The sequence below is a fragment of the Vollenhovia emeryi genome, unplaced genomic scaffold (genome assembly GCF_000949405.1).
Source record: "Vollenhovia emeryi isolate VEMERY1.0 unplaced genomic scaffold, V.emery_V1.0 DF939183.1, whole genome shotgun sequence".
Classification (NCBI taxonomy): domain Eukaryota; kingdom Metazoa; phylum Arthropoda; class Insecta; order Hymenoptera; family Formicidae; genus Vollenhovia; species Vollenhovia emeryi.
The window spans coordinates 553871-573401 of record NW_011967183.1 but is presented as its reverse complement, the minus strand read 5'-3'; the positions used below and the strand labels follow the sequence as shown (position 1 = coordinate 573401).

Here is a 19531-nt window from a genome sequence, read left to right as displayed (position 1 = left end):
ATCTGGCCCGTCGCCATTGAACGCGAGTTTCACTCTCCTTTTTTTTGCAAGTACACTTTCATAAAACGTTTGTATGAATTATGGGAAAGCCGCAGGTGAATAGGGGGATTCAGAGTACAGAAGTCTTTCGCACGCTCCGTCTCTTTTTCTACGTTATGATATATATTCTTAAATCACTCGTGCATACGTTGGAAAAAACCAATAACGTACGGCGTGGTAATTTCACGGTAAGGAATTGTAACAATATCGTGGGATTTGGTTAAAATTGCATCAAGTGATAAACTTGCTAAAATGTAAATCAGTAAAAAAGGCGCAACAAGAGAATGATGTTCATTTCCCCTCCAATAGAAATGCTAATGTAAAATGAAGAAAAATCACGCAATTCCAGTGACTCGTAACGATTTTCCGATTTTCCACCGATCTTTCTACGGAGGGGGACAAATTTCTTAATTTTTCTCCATTTTCCGGAAGAGTGACAATCCCGAGACGCGAACAGCGGGAGAGAAAGAAACGTCCCCATTTTACACTCTGTATTTCGAGTAGAACAATATCGCTCTGCAGCGAGGCGGAAGAAGTAAGTCAGAGCAATCCGGAACAAACGGTAAAAATACCCGTTTCCAAAAGCACAGAAAGAAGCGAGGGAGGAACTTTATCCCGAGTATCTACCGATATAGCGAATGCATCGACCCGAGAGGAGTTTATCGTCCGTGGGAAATTCGCAGACGCGTCCCCGAAAAAATACCTACGGTAAAGCCGTAACCAGAAAAGCAAAGAAAGCAAAAGATTCTTCCGGGGGAAGTGACGACGAGGTAAAACGCCCGGCGCAGTCGCGAAAGACAATTACGACTGGACCGGGAGGGAGAGAAAGCCGAGTATCTCGCCTGCTCTCCACGACGCGTCCGACGATTGAATATTTCAGGGGAGCCATTAAGAGTCGACACGGGCACGGTTCAACGGAGCAACTGGAATAAGGATCGCCGAATTAACAAGCATGCCGTCGTAGCGGATTTCTGTCCGGTGCGTACTACCGTCGCGCAGACACGGAATGTCGTGCCCGGAAGAGAAAAACGAAGGAAGCCGAGCGTGGAGCGAAGAAAGTGGTTAATTTAATTCGTCGCCGAGACAATGACGGCTACCGGGGGCGAGGGATTGCAGTATATATACATAATTATGTACTTTCTATCGAGGACATACTAGCGAGAGTCCACTTAGAGACACTCAACTGACGATACGTTGAGCTACGCGGGAAAAAGATGGAATAATTCTGCGGAGGAATAAAGGAGAGAAAATTAATGCAGGAAGATCAACGATATTGGATTGTAATTGTTGTTTTATATTCCGCCGAGTAAGCTATTTATAATTTCATTTCGAATTACCGTAGAAAGTTCAAAAGTTGAAAAGGTTAAACGAAAATGTGCTTTTCAATATTAAATCGGAGATTTCATTAAGTTTCCAAATTTAGAAAATGTAACGGACGTCTCTTTATGAATGTATCTATTTGCAAGCGCAATCGATAAAAAGCGCTTGAATAAATTTATACATTTTTTCTTCTCACGTTAATATGTATGTGACTACTTCCTAAGCAAGGAATTTATATTGTGAATTATCATGTCACGTTCTATGAATTTAAAATCGCACAGTGGTATAATGTCACTTCCTCAACTTGTCACTTTTTCTAGTTACAAAAATTTACAGTAAAAGAGCAAGCACTTCGCGCGAAAATGCGCAACTGAAGCGTATTTTTGTAAAATAATCAGTCGGTTTAACAAAATGACAGAATTATCAGGAATCATTTATTTTACATAACTGTTTTATAAAATTTAAATCTTTGGAAATGTGGACATTTCATGTGTAATGCAACACTGTAGCGAATAAAACATTTGGCATGGCACAAGGGAGTTGCAGATAAAAAGTGAGAAAAATTAAGTATAAGAGACACAAAATCATTTGAATGGAAAAGAACAGTGTTTTGCTATCGAAAATGTTTTACGAGAAATTATATTCATAATTAGATAAGTTCAATTGGCAAAATTATAAAAATGGTTTTTCTTAGGATTGAAAGAATTCAAATGGTGAATCTCTGGACGAAAGGGTTTTCCATCGAGATTCCTAAAGAAAGAGAAAAACTCTGATTGGCGCGTACGCGAGCGTTCATCGATTAATAATGCACTCTTTTTATCACAGCAAAGTGGTACTTGGCGGACAAACATATTTTCACAGGAGTTTAATATTCGATTCGCGAAAGCCTCCTGTGGGAAGGTAAATGTCTAAGCACGGCGTGTGATCGCGAGATGACAAATGAGACAGAATAAAACGCTGACAGACACAGCGATTTGAAATTAAAAATCCCCCGCCTCCCGCGGTTAACATGTTGATGCGCCTTTTTCAACGAGAGAAAGAGGGAAATGGGACAGACTGAAGAGCGGAGTAAAAAGTGCAACGTTTTAGCTTGCGGCGTGAATTAATAATCGAACGTTTCCAGGACAAGAGATTAACTCGGTGAATAAAATGCACTTAATAGTTGTGTACTTAGCGAGTGCATTTAGTAATTTAATTTAGCCCTTTCAAAAATTTCACGCACAATTACGTACGCAAATTAAATGTATTAAACATTAATAGAAATCATAATGGAAAATTACAAAAATCTGTGCGGCGATAATTCCAACCATTTTCCCCAATGTCTCGGGAAATATTTTTTATCGTTTATGGAAATGAAATTGACTGCGGAATGATCGACCTCTCAGGCGAGGAATTGAATTTAAATAGCATAGCGGCAGGAAACTTCCGTATTGTTCTTCACGACAATAATCACCTCGGTAAAACCTGACTACTTCGGTAGTTCGTGCCACGACTCGGCGTACGACTTCAGAATTAATATTCAGGGCGCAAAAGCTCCCAGGAAAGACATCGAAAGCAACGTTTCGCAAGCTCGTCGACTCGCTCAGACGCCCTGAGAGATATCTATTATCCCATTTAAAAATTACCATCGGAAAGGCGGCCTTTATTCGTCGTTATCTTGCTTCGTGTGTCCTCTCGTCGTACTTTCATGAATGCCGAACGCGTCCCTATCTCCCATCTCTCTCTTTCTCCTGCGGAGAGAAAGGTCACATACAGAGAGCGAGCCCGAGGCTTTGAAGGGCACGTACATACGCTGGTAAATCGGGGGATGTACCACCCCTCTTGTGAATTCCGTTTCATCTCGTTAATGCACTTTACCGGAGTTCGGGGACGAAGTTACGGCAGCGTCGGCGTTACGTCCGATCGAGGTGCTTGTATCGAGAGGCAGATCGAGAGGGAGAGAGGGACAGGGAGAGAGAGAGAGAGAGAGGCAGACAAGCTACATATCTCCATTAATATTCGTTTGAATTGCGAAACGGAAACTTCACGCACGCGCATGCACATGCACACGCAACGTGCATGCGTTTCGACAGCTTATTCGGTTCTACTACTTGCGGCACATTTTGTACGAGTTTCAACGTCGCCTTCCGCGAAACACGATATTTAAGAATTTTTGAGTAACGACATTTGGGACAGAAACTGAAAACATATTTTTAATTGTAAATTCATTTACGAAAAATTGTGAACCACTTTTTACATCACAGATCGATGTAAGATTACGAAAATGATTTCTTAACCCTTTCAGTCACAGCGTGCCACCAGTGTGCCACCTGGATACCACCGGTTTTTTAAGCTTTACTAGAAATGCAACGCTTCGCGCGCGCAATTTGTAGTTGAGCATTGTATATTTTTAAGAATTTATATACATGCAGAGAAATAATTGTATGCGCAGTGTCAATTTAAAATAAGAAATAATTTATCACTCACTGATACGATTCGCAACAGCAGAGTTGTACATCGGTAAATATATATGTTAAACTGTAACAATACAAATATGTATGATTATTATAGGCTAATTATGTTAAATCGAAATTATTGTATTACATATACTTCATATTTTGTTTTTTAAATAGATATTTATTAAAATAATTGCATAGAATACTGAAAAGTTTTTCTTTTAAATATAAACTCACAAAATTGTATACGTATGATTTTGTCTTTAACACTTATTCGAATGAAAACACAGAACTGATGCTTTATTTCGCACAAGTGATAGATAACATAAAAATGTAAGACACTTACCTCACGCTTTCTCTGCTGTTGCCCGATGCCTCCTGGGCCTCCTCTCCTCCTCTCAGATTTCCTTGTGGCACTCACACACTCACTCGCGAAAATCATCGATCGCGCGAAATTTTCGGCACTCCCGTACGCGATGTGAAATACCGCGGAACGCACGAAATTAACAAATATCGCGTGACTTTCTGTCATACAAATTACTCGAACTAACAACTTGCACTTTTGATTCGGCAGAATGGATAAATCACTTTTGAATTGGCGAAGAACGACAGAGCGAAAAGTAATACCGCGCACGGAGCGACTCTCGCCACTGCTTGCCGGCTCGACGTTCGGCGAGCGAGTGATTGCGCAGCGACCTTCAGGTATGTACACGATGGCACGCAAAAACATCGTACGTCACCGCGCCGAGTGAAAAACAACAAAAAAAACGTTGAGAATTCGTTGACCCGCTTAATCGTCGTACGATACCGCGCCGAGTGAAAAACAACAAAAAAACGTTGAGAATTCGTTGGCCTGCCTACGCAATGGGAAATTCCACACTTAATATTTTATTGTACATTACTTTGTTCCGTGACTGTTGCTACGTTTTGCGTATCATTCTGCGGACTTATTGGTATGGATTAAATTAACGATTAATTCTGTTCAATCGAGAAAATGTTTCGAAACAAAAATCGTTGTTACTTAAATTCTAATTACTACACTGAAAAAAATTTCTGGTTGAATATGGACGAATCAGATAATTCCTTTAGGATTTACCAGAATTCCTTTAGGATTTACCAGAATTTCTGTAGGATTACAGGAATTCTGGTAAATCCTAAAGGAATTCTGGTAAATCCTAAAGGAATTATCTGATCCATATTCAACCAGAAATTTTTTTCAGTGTAAGATTAGAGACTTTTCCTCAATAGTTGGCGTATACAAATGTATATTTCTAAATTGCAAATCTTTATTTACTATGAATCTAAAAGAGAAGTGAAGCACACCGCGCTTCGAGAAAACGCATCGCGGAAAAGAGGTCTGAACTATTCGATATTAACGACATTCGCGTTGTTAACATCTCTTTTTTAGAAAGGGAAAATCCCTGTAAACTAATTTTTATGATAAACCTATAGCTAGAAAAATTCGTAACTGAAAGCGTTAAGAAACAGTAAAGGATTATCGAATTATCTTTTTCTGTTATTTATAGAATATTTTTTGTTATTTGTCGGATATTATCTGGCAATTATTAAGATAAAAATAATATTTTTTTCCACGCAGATCTTCTATAATGAAACAAAATTGGTCGTGAGACAAGAAGAATGAAGAATAAGAAATTTTATTCAGCAACGTTATCGGGAAGGGAAAAAGCACGAGCGAGAGAAGCACGACAAAATTATGAACGGTGTTCGATAATTGTTCTTTCGTCACATAAATTAAGTCCTATGTATTGGAAACTTGGCAACATCAGACTCTTCACTTCTGCCGCGTTCGCGCATACATCGTTAGTGAATTTACCGTGGAAATCATCTTCGACGTGTTTATCACGGCGCTAAACGTGCAAAGTGACTCTTTTTAAGGGAGGCGAAATTTAATTAGCACGGTCGATTCCATCCAGCCGCGACGGTAATCCCGGCTAAAAGTTTCGCGCGCGATTCCTGTCTGCGGGCGCGTTTAAGCGGTGACTTTAATTCCTCAAAAATTGCCCGAGAGGAGACGCGAGAGGGTAAGGTAATAAAAAGGGAAGACGCGCGCACCAGGAGACGCGTCAGACACCGGGAGAAAAGAAGAAAAAAAGGGGAGGAGAAAGAGAGAGAGACAATATAAACGAGTTATATTTTCCGCTCCCGCGAACGCACGCGTGGGAACGAGGGAAACCTTTTTCGCTTCCGCTTGTTTCTTCTCTTTGCCGGGGCGGAGAATATTCAGTGCACGGAGGAAACAATAACTCGCGCGTTTTCAGCGGCTGTATTCCACTCGTGGAACTTCGGCCAAGCGATTAGGGAAAAAATTTATAGGGTACACCTCTTCGTTGTATCTCGCACAATTGAATCGGCAAAAATGCAGAAGCGGAATATTTTACGAAAAATCCTCGCGTAATAGTATGTCGCTAGAATTGCTTTGTGGCTCGACAATAATTATTACGGAATAAAACGCGACCTTAATCATTGTGTATTCCCACGCTCCGTATATAATTCTCTGGAATTATTTAGAGGGAATTATTAAAAAAATCCTAACAAGTTTTCTCAATTAATCAAGGGTATTTTTTAATTTCCATAATTACGACCTTTGTATCCCTTCGTACACTTACAACCATATTGTTGCGTGATGTCGCGTCGCAACTGTCTGAATCAACCAGCAAAGGTTCATTTTGTTGATTATAGAAAGATAGATTTTCTTCCGCGAAGGGGGCGGCAAGTGTTACCGGGGGTGCACAATCACCAGTCGATCGATGAGACGACAAATGACGGTGGCCGAACAAGACGAGCCTGGAATACCACTCGTGTTGGTTCAAGGCAGCTACGTCTAGGTTTACATTAGGTCCACTTCCGTTCGATTGATTATTCCGAATCGGTTTGCTCGGTCGGCGATTTCTACCGTTTCGCCGAGAGACCCCTATCGATCGCCAGCTCGCTTTCTCATTAACGAACCGCCGTGTTACCCAGCGTTGCGACCCACAAAGAGCCCGGAGTAACTCGTCGCACGGTTTATCTTTCGCCCGAAACTTTGAGAATTTTCAACGAAACGATATAGTAATCAAGCTTTCTGGACGACATTAACCGGCCACTGTTTTAATGCAGAAAATTTATTGCGAAAAATATTACCTCAGCCAGGGGTTGAACCTGGACTTCCCTACTCTCTAGGCGGGCGTCTCACCAATTCGACCACTGAGGCGAATCGGCGCGCAAGTCGAAAAACGCGATATCATCTTTATACTGTTATTGCGACAAATATTGCCACGTGCCTCAGTGATCGAACTGGTGAGACGCCCGCCTAGAGAGTAGGGAAGTCCAGGTTCAAACCCTGACTGAGGTAATATTTTTCGCAATAAATTGTCCGACTAAAAAGCTTGATTATTGTTATTTATCACTGGCAACTTAAAAGAAACGATATAGCTTTACAGAAGCGATATAGAAAAGAAGGATACGAAAGTATCATCCGATGCTCTTTGACGAGATTGTCGCCGGATTTCTCTTGGAACACTCGTAAATAATCTATTATATCCCCCGAAGAAAAATATTGCGAGGATCACGTTTAGTCCACAAACGAGCGTCCATTTTCGGAGTCGCGGAGGATTAAGAGCGGCTGTACACAACCGAACCGAACAGGTGCACGGGCTCAACTCGTTATTCGCGCTCGGCTCGTTACTTCTCACCAAACGCCCCTGTGTTTCGAAGCGAGCATTGGGGAAGGAACATTTACTACGCTACGGAGAAAAGAAACGGAGTCTACCGAGTTGAAAAATAATCTCATTTCGGCGGTCGAGAGGCCGTGACCGGTCGCGACCGTCGAAAGAACGAACATCTCCGTCTTTCCCCTCGTCCCGGTCTCCCGGCCGACGTTTATTCTTGGGGGAAAAATATTTTTAGCCACCGACGACAGGCGGCAACGTCTGCCCGTCGTCGTTACGCCGATTAATAACCCCTTCTTACAGGCATCCCTTTCTTTCCTTCCCTATTTTCTCCTTTTCCCGCTATCCAGTTTCCGCGGTCGCCGCTGAGGTCCATTTGTCTGCGGGACTGTTCGGGCGACCACATTTCTCCGCGCCGTACTCGGACAATTGGCGAGAAAACTCGGGAACCTTGCAACTCGCAAAGAGGGACAAAATCGGAACACTCGCACCTTCTTGTTACCAAGAATCGTTTTGTCAAATTATATCATTATCAATTATTCACTGCGTGTAATACACGCGCATACCAAATCGTTACGATTTCGTCTATTCCTTTCCTCGGAAATTATAGAAAAGAACACGGTTGACATTAAACTAAACTTTTCTCATGTGTGCAATAATATAAGTTAAAACTAATGGATAAAACTTAATAAGTGAAAAAACTATAGCAAGATACTCGGTGCAATGTTGATACAATTAAAAATATCCTTCAACTTATCACTTTAAACTTTAAAGTTTCACCGAAGTAAAAGGCAAATGACTTCTGTAGAAGACACTTTCTGATTCATCAGGAAACGCGTTTTTAAAAACGATACAATAACGGTGAGTCGTCACAATCAAATTACACAAAAGTGTAATATTAATATCTCCCGGTGTATTTGCACAATTTATTTGGCAAAAACTATTCTTCTATCTTATTAATTTATCATTTATACTGTGCAAACTACTATATTTTACAAAAATAAACATGTCTAACGTGAGAACGTAAAATCTACTAAAAATTTAATCAACGGAATTAAAATGGAAACGCAATTTTTTAACAAAATCCGGATTTCCAGAGATTGTCAGAATAAAACATAATTTAAACAACAGAATTGTTTAATTTTATAATCCACTTGTATAAATGTATGTATAACATTTGAAGATTTTGTATGCTTTAAGATAATCTATAAACTTTTGTATGAAACAATTTTACGAACTTAATAAAAAATACGCGAGCGAAGTTCTTTGTGTTCCACGGTCTTTAATTCAGAAACTCTTAGTACCTTAAAACTTTACGCTGCGGAAAAAAGAACGTTAAACTTCGCGAGACATACGTGCCCGCTTTCTACCAATTTCGAGATACCTCGTGTGTTCGTAGACTTCACAGTTCCTCTCTGCAGTGGATTAAGCGTACGTTAAATAACGAGAGAAACAAACGAAAACGGAAAGAAAGCTCTTTCCCCCCTCCTCCTCCCAGTCTCCTTCTCCACTAATCGTGTTAATGCAAGTTCAATGCCGAGCGACGAGAGCGTTTAGCGCGCCGCGAAAGGAACTCAATCGCTTTGATTTTTCACTCCGAGAAATTACCGCTCGCTACCGGGAGCTTTCCCGTTCAGAAAGCGAGCGAGCGAGCGAGAGAGAGAGAGAGAGAAGTGGAAGTGCGAGAAACTCGATTAGCTGCGGTAATTCCGCTCCGTTTTATTCGACGCCGAATTGCTTTCGACGCCTTTAAGAGACCTTTATTCGAATTTATCTCGCGCTCATACCGAGCAATCGCGCTATCATCTCGCGCCAAACACATATATATACGGGGTGTCCCTTTCCAGGATAGCAAATTCTTTACTGAATTCGGAATCGAAGTTTCCTTAGCGAGAATGTGCTCGCTTGTAAGAGAACTGTTCCTTTTCCTTTTCGCCACAAAAGACGGTAATATTCGAATCCCTCCACCCTCATTCGTTTCCTATTATTTCTTCGCATTTCTTTTTATTTTCCTCGCTCCTTCCCTCTCGCCCTTTCTTCTTTAATCGTTTCTCCTCATTCCTCGTGTCTCTTCTTTTTCTTCTCAACTTCTCTCATTTTTTGGTGCATCTTCTCACATTGTTCGCTCTTTCTTCCACTCCCTCATTTTCTTTTTATTGCTTTTGACGCGTTTTCAAAGAGCCTTTATTTGAATTTATTTCGCGCTCATATAAGTAATCCATCGCGCGCAAAGAGCAACCCTTTCACGACGCCATTCCCCGCTGGGCGGTTCATGCATAATGTATTCGCGCCAGCGGATGCTGGCTTACGCCGCGGATAGAGCGGTATCATTGTTTGCGAATCATTGAATCGACCGAAAGCATTATCGTGTAGTGCGATACAATTGTGTATCGAGAGTTACGAAAAGTTTGGAAATGTACCGCATTAATCCCGCAACTAACCGCAGGAGCACTAAACGCTAACGATATGCGTAACTGAACGACCTTTCGAAAAAATATTTCACCGCGTTTGTGCTTGAAGCGAAAAATGCTGCTCCTGCGAAGAAATTTTGCGTAGCGCGGCTGCGCTTGTGGTAATTTAATTTTAAGGACGAGCTAAAATGTGCGTTGCGAAATAATTTTAAGGGCAAGTTAAAATGTGCGTTGCGAAATAATTGGGGAAATGCCGGGAAATTCAGCATTATCATACATATCCCTGGATGAATTTTAATGATGTACGCTATTTTCTAGAGTTGAGATCTTAAATGAAGTAATTTTCAGCCAGCGCCACGTAAGACCAGCCGGCTTACCAAACTTATTTGCAAGCTAAATCTTGTTTCTCTTATGCAGAAAGACAGAATTTCATTCGTCGCGCCTTGTGAATCGCTAATCAAGCGGTAGTTTCTGAATCCATTAGATTCGCCTGGGTAAGAATTTACGAAACTTCGTTCACGGAGTAGCGTTACTTTCGAAAAATGAAAGAGAAACACCGCAATTAATATTCCACATAGCTCGAGCGCTCTAACACAATTGCATCTATAAATTGTAACGTTCCGATTATATTTTGATGTGAATATATGCCGAAGATATCACGTGGAAAATTGCATCGTCTGAACGGAAGTGCTGCCCGCATAAGTTGCGCCGAACGAACAATAAGATAGCTCGTTAATGAATTTACGAACTTCGTTATGGCTGCTGATATTGTTTTGAACCGGTTCGATAGAGTGTATGAATTATCTATGCGCGGTAATGCGCGTGAAAATCCTTTAAGCAGCTTTAGATGGCCGGTTTGCCGCGGGATAACGCACCATCGACATAGAAAATCAACAAATTTCGCACCACGCTGTATTAACGCAAATATATCTATCCGGCTTTATCTCGCAAATCTAACGAATAATCTAGGTGTTCGTTCAATTCGCTGTTAAAGATACCATTTTGAAGGTGAAGTCAATTCTTTCGGAAACGTCGAGCGATCGAAGCGAATTCTTCATGGGAATTTCGAAAGAAATTGTAAAACTGGAAGCGGATACTTGGACACACCGACCTACGTAAAATGTTCCGTAAAATTTTTCTACCTCCCGGCAGGAACAAGTCTTTCTCGAGACGAGAGTCTCGATCAAGTAGCCACTCGATACGATTTTCAAACGTTTCTGCATCTCCCCGATGGCCGAGAGATAAATTAGCCAAAGTGTTGACGGGCCGAAGTACGATTCGATTGATTTTCGGCACCCTGTATATTTGGTTCGCCGAATAGAGAAGTAAGAAAATCTTCAGTTCCTTAAACGGCGGAATGCCCCTGTCCGGCAGAGGACGATAAATCAGCTCGAAAGTTTTTCCCGCGGCGGAAGTTCTCGCGGCGCGACGGCGGATCTCGTCTCGATTAATCAAAAAAGCGGCGCTTATCCGCGAGCCGCGAATTGCCATTAATATCATTCGGTCTGGTCGTCACACGACGTCAAAATACAGCGGTGACGCGCGATGCGCCAAGTAAGTGAGTTTGTTCGTTACGTGAAAAATGGCCGCCCTCGACCGACAACTTGAGGAAAGCGGAAATTTGGCCAAAGTACCACGAATTCCGAGATTAATCGATCAAAATGGGGTGTCCCGGTTTAGAGCGAGAGCCATCTCTCATCTAATTCTTCGGCCAGAATTAGAGAGCTTTCGCTTCCAAACTGTCTTAAATCCATATTCCTATATCATGTCGTTATGATTAAACTTTTATTCAATTAATATTATAACAATGTATAATTATAATAATATTATACATTATTACAACAGATTATCTATTATATATGTATATGCGCGAGTAATTTGTTACATTATCTATAAAGTATCCATAATTAAATTGTGATTATTAATATCCTCTTTTTGAAACAACGTGGAAACAAATTCTTTAAGCTGGTTTTTCCTCGGCAACAGTCTTCAAGAAATCTGTCGCACGTTTTCAGTCCGTGATAACCAGATATCCTTGTCCGCAAATTCCCAAATTACAATGTAAACAATTTCAGAGTTCACTTGAATTTCCATGAGAAATAGCGCATTCGCATTTCTGAAATCTACTTTCCGAGATTTATTTCCAATCGCTTATCGCGACTACAAAATTATTCTTTCGATATTCGTTCGACGAACCGTGGCGCGATAGGGGGAGATACTTTCACACCGCTTTTCTAATTTCCGTAATTCTGCCATCTTGTCTCGATCAGAGACCGTAATGCATGCATTGCGTCGTTCGATAGATCATTAAATCCTTTTACACCACATTAACCGGATACCATAAGAACGCTTAGCATATTTTCTACGCTCTGAAAGCTTATAACGCGTGACGCGACCTCGTTCCCGACGTTATTAATGGTTCTTTTCTTATGAAAAAAACATTTTGGAACACTGATACTCGTACAGTCGAACGAACTTGGAACCAATACTTCCTTGACAGAAATATCAAAAGAAGTCGTCTCTCGTGATTTATTACTGTCAACTTTCTTTTTGTATCGCGTAAAACTTTTGTCAAAGTAAAATTAATCAGAAAATCTTCTTCACCTTCGAGTTTTCGACGAGTTTCCTAAATCTACGCGTGTAAAATCTTCCAGTATACCTGGACGACATTTTCGATTTCAGAGAGAAGATAGCCGCGCTATCTTATCATTATACATACAGTCGCGAGACATTTTGATTCCATCCATATTCCTACCTATATATATATTCTTTCTCTCAAACCCCGCTCCAATTGTGAGCATCAGTCTCGGCGATCGGGCGAACGAATCTGCAAATTCAAACGCGAACTCGGTCAACGGGAGGACGGAATGGCACGCGATAGTTGGGGAAACTTTCGCCGAGTTTCCGAGTCACGGGATCGCGTTTGACAAGGAAGAAGAATCCGGAAAGATTCGTCCAAGTTTATCGCGCCTCCATGCGCGAAGGGGGCACACGCGCATTCCGATCTCGCGTATCGCGATCTCAGCCGAAATTTCGCAAACTCCGGCGTGGAAGACGATAAAGACCCGACACTATTGCTACGCGAGTGGAATTGAGAATTTCCTGATTTCTCACCAGCCGCGATCAATACCCACCTCCGCCTTCCCGGATCTTCGTTAAAGTTCAATTTAATAGATAGCTCGAAATATCGCATTCCGGACAAGTTGCAGCCCCGGCTCTTCTCGAAAATTATCCGAGGATTGCCGGTAAATAGCGACACTTTTTAAAGAGTCATTAAGAACTTTCCTAATGCCCTTTATTCTAACGTTTATTCTAACGGTCTCGTCAGAGTTTTTCTTAAATGAGCGATTCGATTAATGTGTACTTTCGCCGGCTACAGGTCGGTACTGTATGTTTAAAGCACTAAACTAGTGTAACGAGACATGCCAACGGTTCTCGTTTACCGGAGGCTAAAGAGAAACGCGTGCCGGGAGACCGACAATTACAATAGAAGCGGAAATCGCGCCTTGTTTCTCTCGGCGCATAGTTACACGTTCGTTAGTTCCATTCTCTTCCTCTCTCTCTCTTTCTCTCTTCTTTTCTCATTCTTTCTCTCCTTCGTTCTATTTTATTCTTCTGCTTTTTTTCCAATGCCAACCACTGTGATGAATTAGCCGGCGTCCTGTTAGCGCACTCGTCTACCGTTCATTCGTTATTTACAAGTCGAATAAGCCTTTTTATTACGCCACGCTGTATCTCGAGACATCTCTATGGATCTCATCGATCACATCGCGTTTCCCGTTACATCCATCTTGTTCTCGCCTGTTCTTACCTTGTCTCCAAACTTGTGCTCTCACAGCGCTGCGTCCTCCTCGGTATCTGCAATCACCCATCTAATCCCAGTCTTAGGGACCTTAGCGTCTGAACGTCTCCGAATCCTCCTTGAATCCGTAAAAATTGAACTGAACACGCGCACACATTCATCACCGGAATACAATCCAACGGTGCACTCTACGTCGCGCCGCTAATTTTAGCCTCACGTGATGCGCACTTCACTTACAATTAGACGTAAAAGTAAATTGCTAAGCAGCCATTGTCTCGATACTTTCACGACACACAAATGATGAAATTAGCCGAGTTCGCAGTCTGATAATCATTAATTTCAACGATCGCGGAGAATAACTGCGTCTAGCCTCTCGTAGTACTCGTCGCGATCGCGTCGCGAAAGATACTACGCGTTCGACGGAGCTGCTCGCTCGAGAGGTCACCTGGCTGTGGGGCGTAAGCACAAAACCAACGTGAGCGTTGCTCGCTTTCGTCTCGCCGCCGCAAAATAATTTTATATTCGCAAAATGAGCATACACCGGATGCGTTTCGTTCTTCGTGCTCCAAATTGATGAACGGGCTATTATCGTGCGTTTATTTGAATTCGTAACGATTATTTGAGAAATAAAATTTAACTGAACCGCGAGAAATTTATGTGAATTCATTTAGCTCCCCTATTAACTCTGTTCCTTGTCGAATATGCGTCAAATGGACAGCGTCTTGAAGATTGAAGAACATTTTCCGTATACGATCGTAATAAATCGAGGAAATATGCCGTAAGAAATAAAGCGATTTAGCCTCTTTTCATTATCCACGCGGAGAGAATTTTCTTTCAAAATTTATCCCGAACATCTTATAATCGTGGGACAACATGGCGTTTTGAAAAATTTTATGAGAGTCTCTTGAAATTTTATCATGCATTTCACTAGTAATTATACTAACAATAAGTATACAGAGTGTTATGTAATACCCGACTCACCTCTTATTTACGGATAGAGCGGGCTAGACTGAATCGAAAAGTCCTCTACCAGTTTGCAATTTTCGCAACAGTTGCCGAGTTATTAACTATTAAAAGTCGCTGTCTTGGCCCGGCCTATCCAATTCAAGCTCGCGGCGAGATGCGGCCGCCCCGCGATCGGCGTTGCTAGGCGCGCGAGGAATTGGACGGTAGGCCGGGCTAAGACAGCGATTTTTAATAATTAATAACTCGTTAACCATTGCGAAAATTGCAAAACGGTAGAGGACTTTTCGACTCGGTCTAGTACGCTCCATTCGCAAATAAGAGGTGAGACGGGTATTACATAACACCCTGTATATATTATAGTGAAATGTATACCAAAACATACACGTATGTTCGGAGTTGGATATGCGGAACGCGGATAGAAGAGAAGAAGGGAGAAACGGCGGGGCGGATTCGAGGGGTAAAAGAAATCATCACACGGGCTGTCACGTATCTGGACCGCGAGCGAAGATGGAAGGTGCGCGCGATGCGATACGAATGCGCCTCTATCCCATCGATCAGGAGCACCGACTCGCCTCCGTGCAGGAAACGCGTGAAATGGAGTGCGCGCGATAGTGCATAAAATACGAATATCATCCGCGTGCGACGACCCGCTACCGTCCCAGCCCCGCCGAGAATATTCGGGGCCGCATGGATATCAATCTACCGATATATTATCGGTGTATCGACATACCGGGACGTCGCCTCGAAATATCGACACGCTCATCTCGCTTTGTTGCGCAGCGCGCCGCGATATTGGCCGCGTTAACGTCGCCGGCGTTTCGCGTGTACGCCTTTCCTCGAGAGCGACACATTGTGTCGGGCATAATTCATCTCGCTCCAGTCGGTCCATCGATGGATTAGAAAACCGTGTCGTATCCAGGGAGGAAAGAGCGTATATACGACAGCTCGGATCGACCTTTCCCCATTCTCCCGAGGAAATGAGATATTTCCGTTTTAACGAAAAGCGCCGCATGCAGATAAATGCAACTCGATTGAATTGCATGCCGCTTATTAAAACAATTTGCAATTTTTACGATCGACTGAATGACACGGTGATGAGGTGCACTCATCTAAATTACGAATGCATTTCGATTTTCCTGTATTGAAATGATTAAATTACCGCAATGTTATCCGCGAGTTTGCTTTCCGCGTATCGACGAGAATTAATTTGTGACATGGAATACGCTATTAACAGTCGTTAATGTGAGTGAGGTGCAAATCCGTGGGAATAACTAATCGAAAAATATCACGCGGCCACTTCCATTAAAAAGATTGCAGATTTAATCCCCTCGAGCACACTGTAACGTATTGGATACGCGCACGCGTATCGGTGGTAATATTTCGAGAGTCGTAATATTTTCTATCTTCTGCGGCTGGGACTGATGGGACACCTCGGTATCGAGTGGCGAGGCCTTGTGCGTCAGTGCCAACGCTTGGCTCTGTGATCGCGGGAGAACATCAATTTTTCTTTTTAGAAATTTACATCGCACAATAAGTACGCGACTTCGGTACCAGCTGTTATCTTTCAAAGTCGAGCGCCCAGGGTTCACACCGGTGCTGATATCGACTACGTAGGACCGTCATCGTACGGACATATGTCGCACATTTATTTTGTCGGGGTGGAGAAGCGGTGGAAAATGATCCCGTCTATTCAAAAGAGGTCGAGAATGTAATATAGATAAATTCGATAAGCCCAACCGAGGGGGAAACCGCTGAGGGCATTGTGGTGTACAGATTTGCGGCATTACTAGGCATTTTTGGGGCACTAGGCCTTGCTAGGGCATTATAAAGATAAAATAAGATAATAAAATTAAGTAATGCCCACTGGGCATTAGTGGGCATCGGTGTACAAGATTTTGGTCAGCAGTTTCCCCCTCGAGCTCCACGTTATAGAATCTGAGATGATATCTCTTCCAGACTAGAGATGATAAAAGTCATTTTGGGAAGAGCCCACGTCAAACGCAGCGTTTTGAAATTTCGAAGAATGGATATCTCGAAAAATACGTCTAGGTACGTACGAACGTTATGTCACATGTTTTCCGCGATATCCTTTATAGGCTGCGCACGTCACTCTCGTTCGTCGCATTTTCGCGTTGCAGATACCCGGCTCGTGGTTCCGTTTGCCGACTTTTTGCAGCGAGTTGCAACGGAGGGGCAATAGTCAGACACGCCGTAGCACGCGAAACGTTATTACGTCCGACACTTTATTCGCTCTATCGCTGCTGCCACAGACGAGGGCATTCCGCTGAATTCCGCGAGTGCCGCGAGCGCCCGCGCGACGTAATTTACCGCGGCTATGTAAGAGTACCGTGTTGGCGCGCGTGTGTGCGCCCGCATTTGTATTTCCATCGATCGTACGTCGAGATAATTACAATGCGGCACGTGTGACCGTCGCGTCCTTCCACTTTGATAAGAAGTGTTTCGCGGATTGCAATCCGGACACGACCCGGCTTACAATAGCACCGTCCAAAAAGGACGCCACCGTGCAAATTAGATTCAGCTTCGCTGCTGGTTAATCCCCCTGGACATATTTAACCCTCAGATACTCGAGCGTTTCAAATTAACGTAAAACATTGTGTGTACGCGAAGGACGGTTCCGTTGCTTTAATCAATTAATAATGAGGAAAGAAACTGTACGATTCACGTGGTATTACTATCAAATTAATGCACACGTGTACACAAAACAATTTGGCGATCACTCTGCTATAATATAACCAGTATACGTTGAGGGGGAAACCCGAGGAGGAAATTGGTATTGTGGTGTACAGATTTGCGGCATTACTGGGCATTAGTTTGGGCATTAGGCCTTGCTGAGACATTATACAGATAAAATAAGATAAAACAAGATAAATGAGATAAAGTAATGCCCACTGGGCATTAGTGGGCATTGGTGTACAAGATTTTGGTCAGCGGTTTCCCCGTCGGTAGGCATTTTCTAAGCTTTTGATTATGAAGTACGAACACAGCCTATCTACACGTATAACTTGCTTCGGGCAGAAAATGGTGAACAGTAAGGATGCACTTTTTTACAGGCTCAAAACTTTTCAACCCACCCTCGTACGTACTTCATACTTTTGACATTCGATAAATGTGTTCACAGACGTAAATATAACGTTCCAACTTTACGACACTCGCCCCTTTTCGCGCAGGATTGTTTAAAAGGCTAATCCTCCAACTGTTGTTAGAGGAACGCAGATATGAGATTGGTGTACAAATTTTGTCAGCGCCAGACTCGTCGCGTTTCCAAAGCCAAATTACCAAAAGCAATGTACGTTTCTTCGTACGCCGTGCCCTCGTCTATTTGTCTGGTATGCGTCTGGTATGCGTTGGACGCACACATGTGAATACACGGTGGTCTGTCTCTCGCCGCATACAAGTATCCATGCAACTCGCGCGCGTCCAACAAGTCTTGCTCAAAGGGAACGTAACAGTACGTATCGTGTGCGCCTGAAACACGTCGCGGCAATCTCGTTACCCGGCTAAAGACGTCTCTACCCCTCGGCAACATTCGAAGACGCCCGGACCGAAAGCAATTTCGCTTAAACCTCTCTCGACGCGTCGTTCGAGGCGCTGTTCTTCCTCCTTTTCCCTTCGCCGAAACCTTCCCACTTCCGGAAGACCGTTCCCGCGTGCCAAAATAGCGCCCGGTATTCGCTGAGGGCACCTAAGGACGCTGGATGATAAGAAAATTCAATTGCGTTGCAATGTCGCACGTCAATGGCGTTAAAAAGGGGTCTGTTCTTCCCTCTTTCGCCCTAGCCAAAAAATCCCAAAAAACTCTAGCGAGGTTGTTGCACACGGAATATTGCGTACTAAAAAGTTTCAGTTTCGTCTGGTACGCCGATAAAGTCAACGTTTTCCGATTATCGAGTGTTGTGTATCACGTTAAAGCGATATGTTTAATTTGCATTTTATCCCTCGAGTGAAATGTTTGCGATTTCCCGAGTTTACGCTAAAATTTTCAAACTGCCGAAAACTAGAAACTCGTTTTTTTTCCCTCGCGCGATATTATTCAACGGCTCTCAAAGTTTTCGGGTAAATTGCTATTAAGTGCAATTGCAAGCTTTATAAGTTAGATAAGCGTTTGTAGGCTATAGCATCGTGAACTGAGACAAAGTTTGGCGTACTAATAATCGAATTAGTAATCCTTTAATTCGCTTTTAACGAAGACAAATTTTCTCTCGTGTAGACGCCTCCGTGCGGAATCTTCTTGCTCTTATAATCAACGTAGATCGAACGGGATTAAAAAGCGATTACGCGATAACGAGCAGTTTAACATCAATGTACTCTTAATGATCCTGTAATACGATCGAGTCTTGACATCAATGGAGTGTGACATGCCCGCGCGTGTTAAACACTTACTCACAAAGACGTTCGAAACTCCATTCATCAAGCAAAATTCATTTAAAGATCAATTTGAAAAGAAAACAACGGAGCGATTCGCAAGTTGAAATTAACATTACTAAAATTCAGATCCATATCTGTCGATCATAATTATTTTTAAAAAATGACTATTTTTATCTGATCATTTACAATTTTAGTATTTGATTTAAAAACTCGGATTTTTAAATCACTTTTACTTACTGAGAAAAAAACAATCGGGCTTTGTTCTATTATTCTATTCGCGGATTTCGCTACGATGTACTTCATTTTGCTCATTTTGCAAAAACAAAAATGAAAATTTTATTAAAAGTCTGTAAAATATCAGTTTAGCATCGTTAAAAACAGTTCCGTAGAGCAATATCGGCAGGAATGAAACGCACGACAAAAGTCAGCCTACGAAACGTGGAAATTGTTGCGCGCTATCATTACGAGATAATACCTTAAGCGCTTAATCATAGTAACCAGCAT

The 19531-nt window shown here is 42.4% G+C and overlaps 1 protein-coding gene across 4 annotated transcripts in view; it reads right to left on the bottom strand.

The window, feature by feature from the left end:
- Positions 1 to 19531, bottom strand: part of LOC105562805 (protein-tyrosine sulfotransferase) — a 92658-nt gene that overhangs the window by 48326 nt on the left and 24801 nt on the right. Inside the window, exon 3 of one of the 4 annotated variants that reach the window (XM_012013886.1) lies at positions 13685 to 13793. The exons of the other annotated variants lie outside the window; for them this stretch is intronic. The gene's annotated coding sequence lies outside the window, so the exon portion shown is untranslated. The remainder of the gene's footprint in view (positions 1 to 13684; positions 13794 to 19531) is intronic. 4 annotated transcript variants of the gene reach the window in all.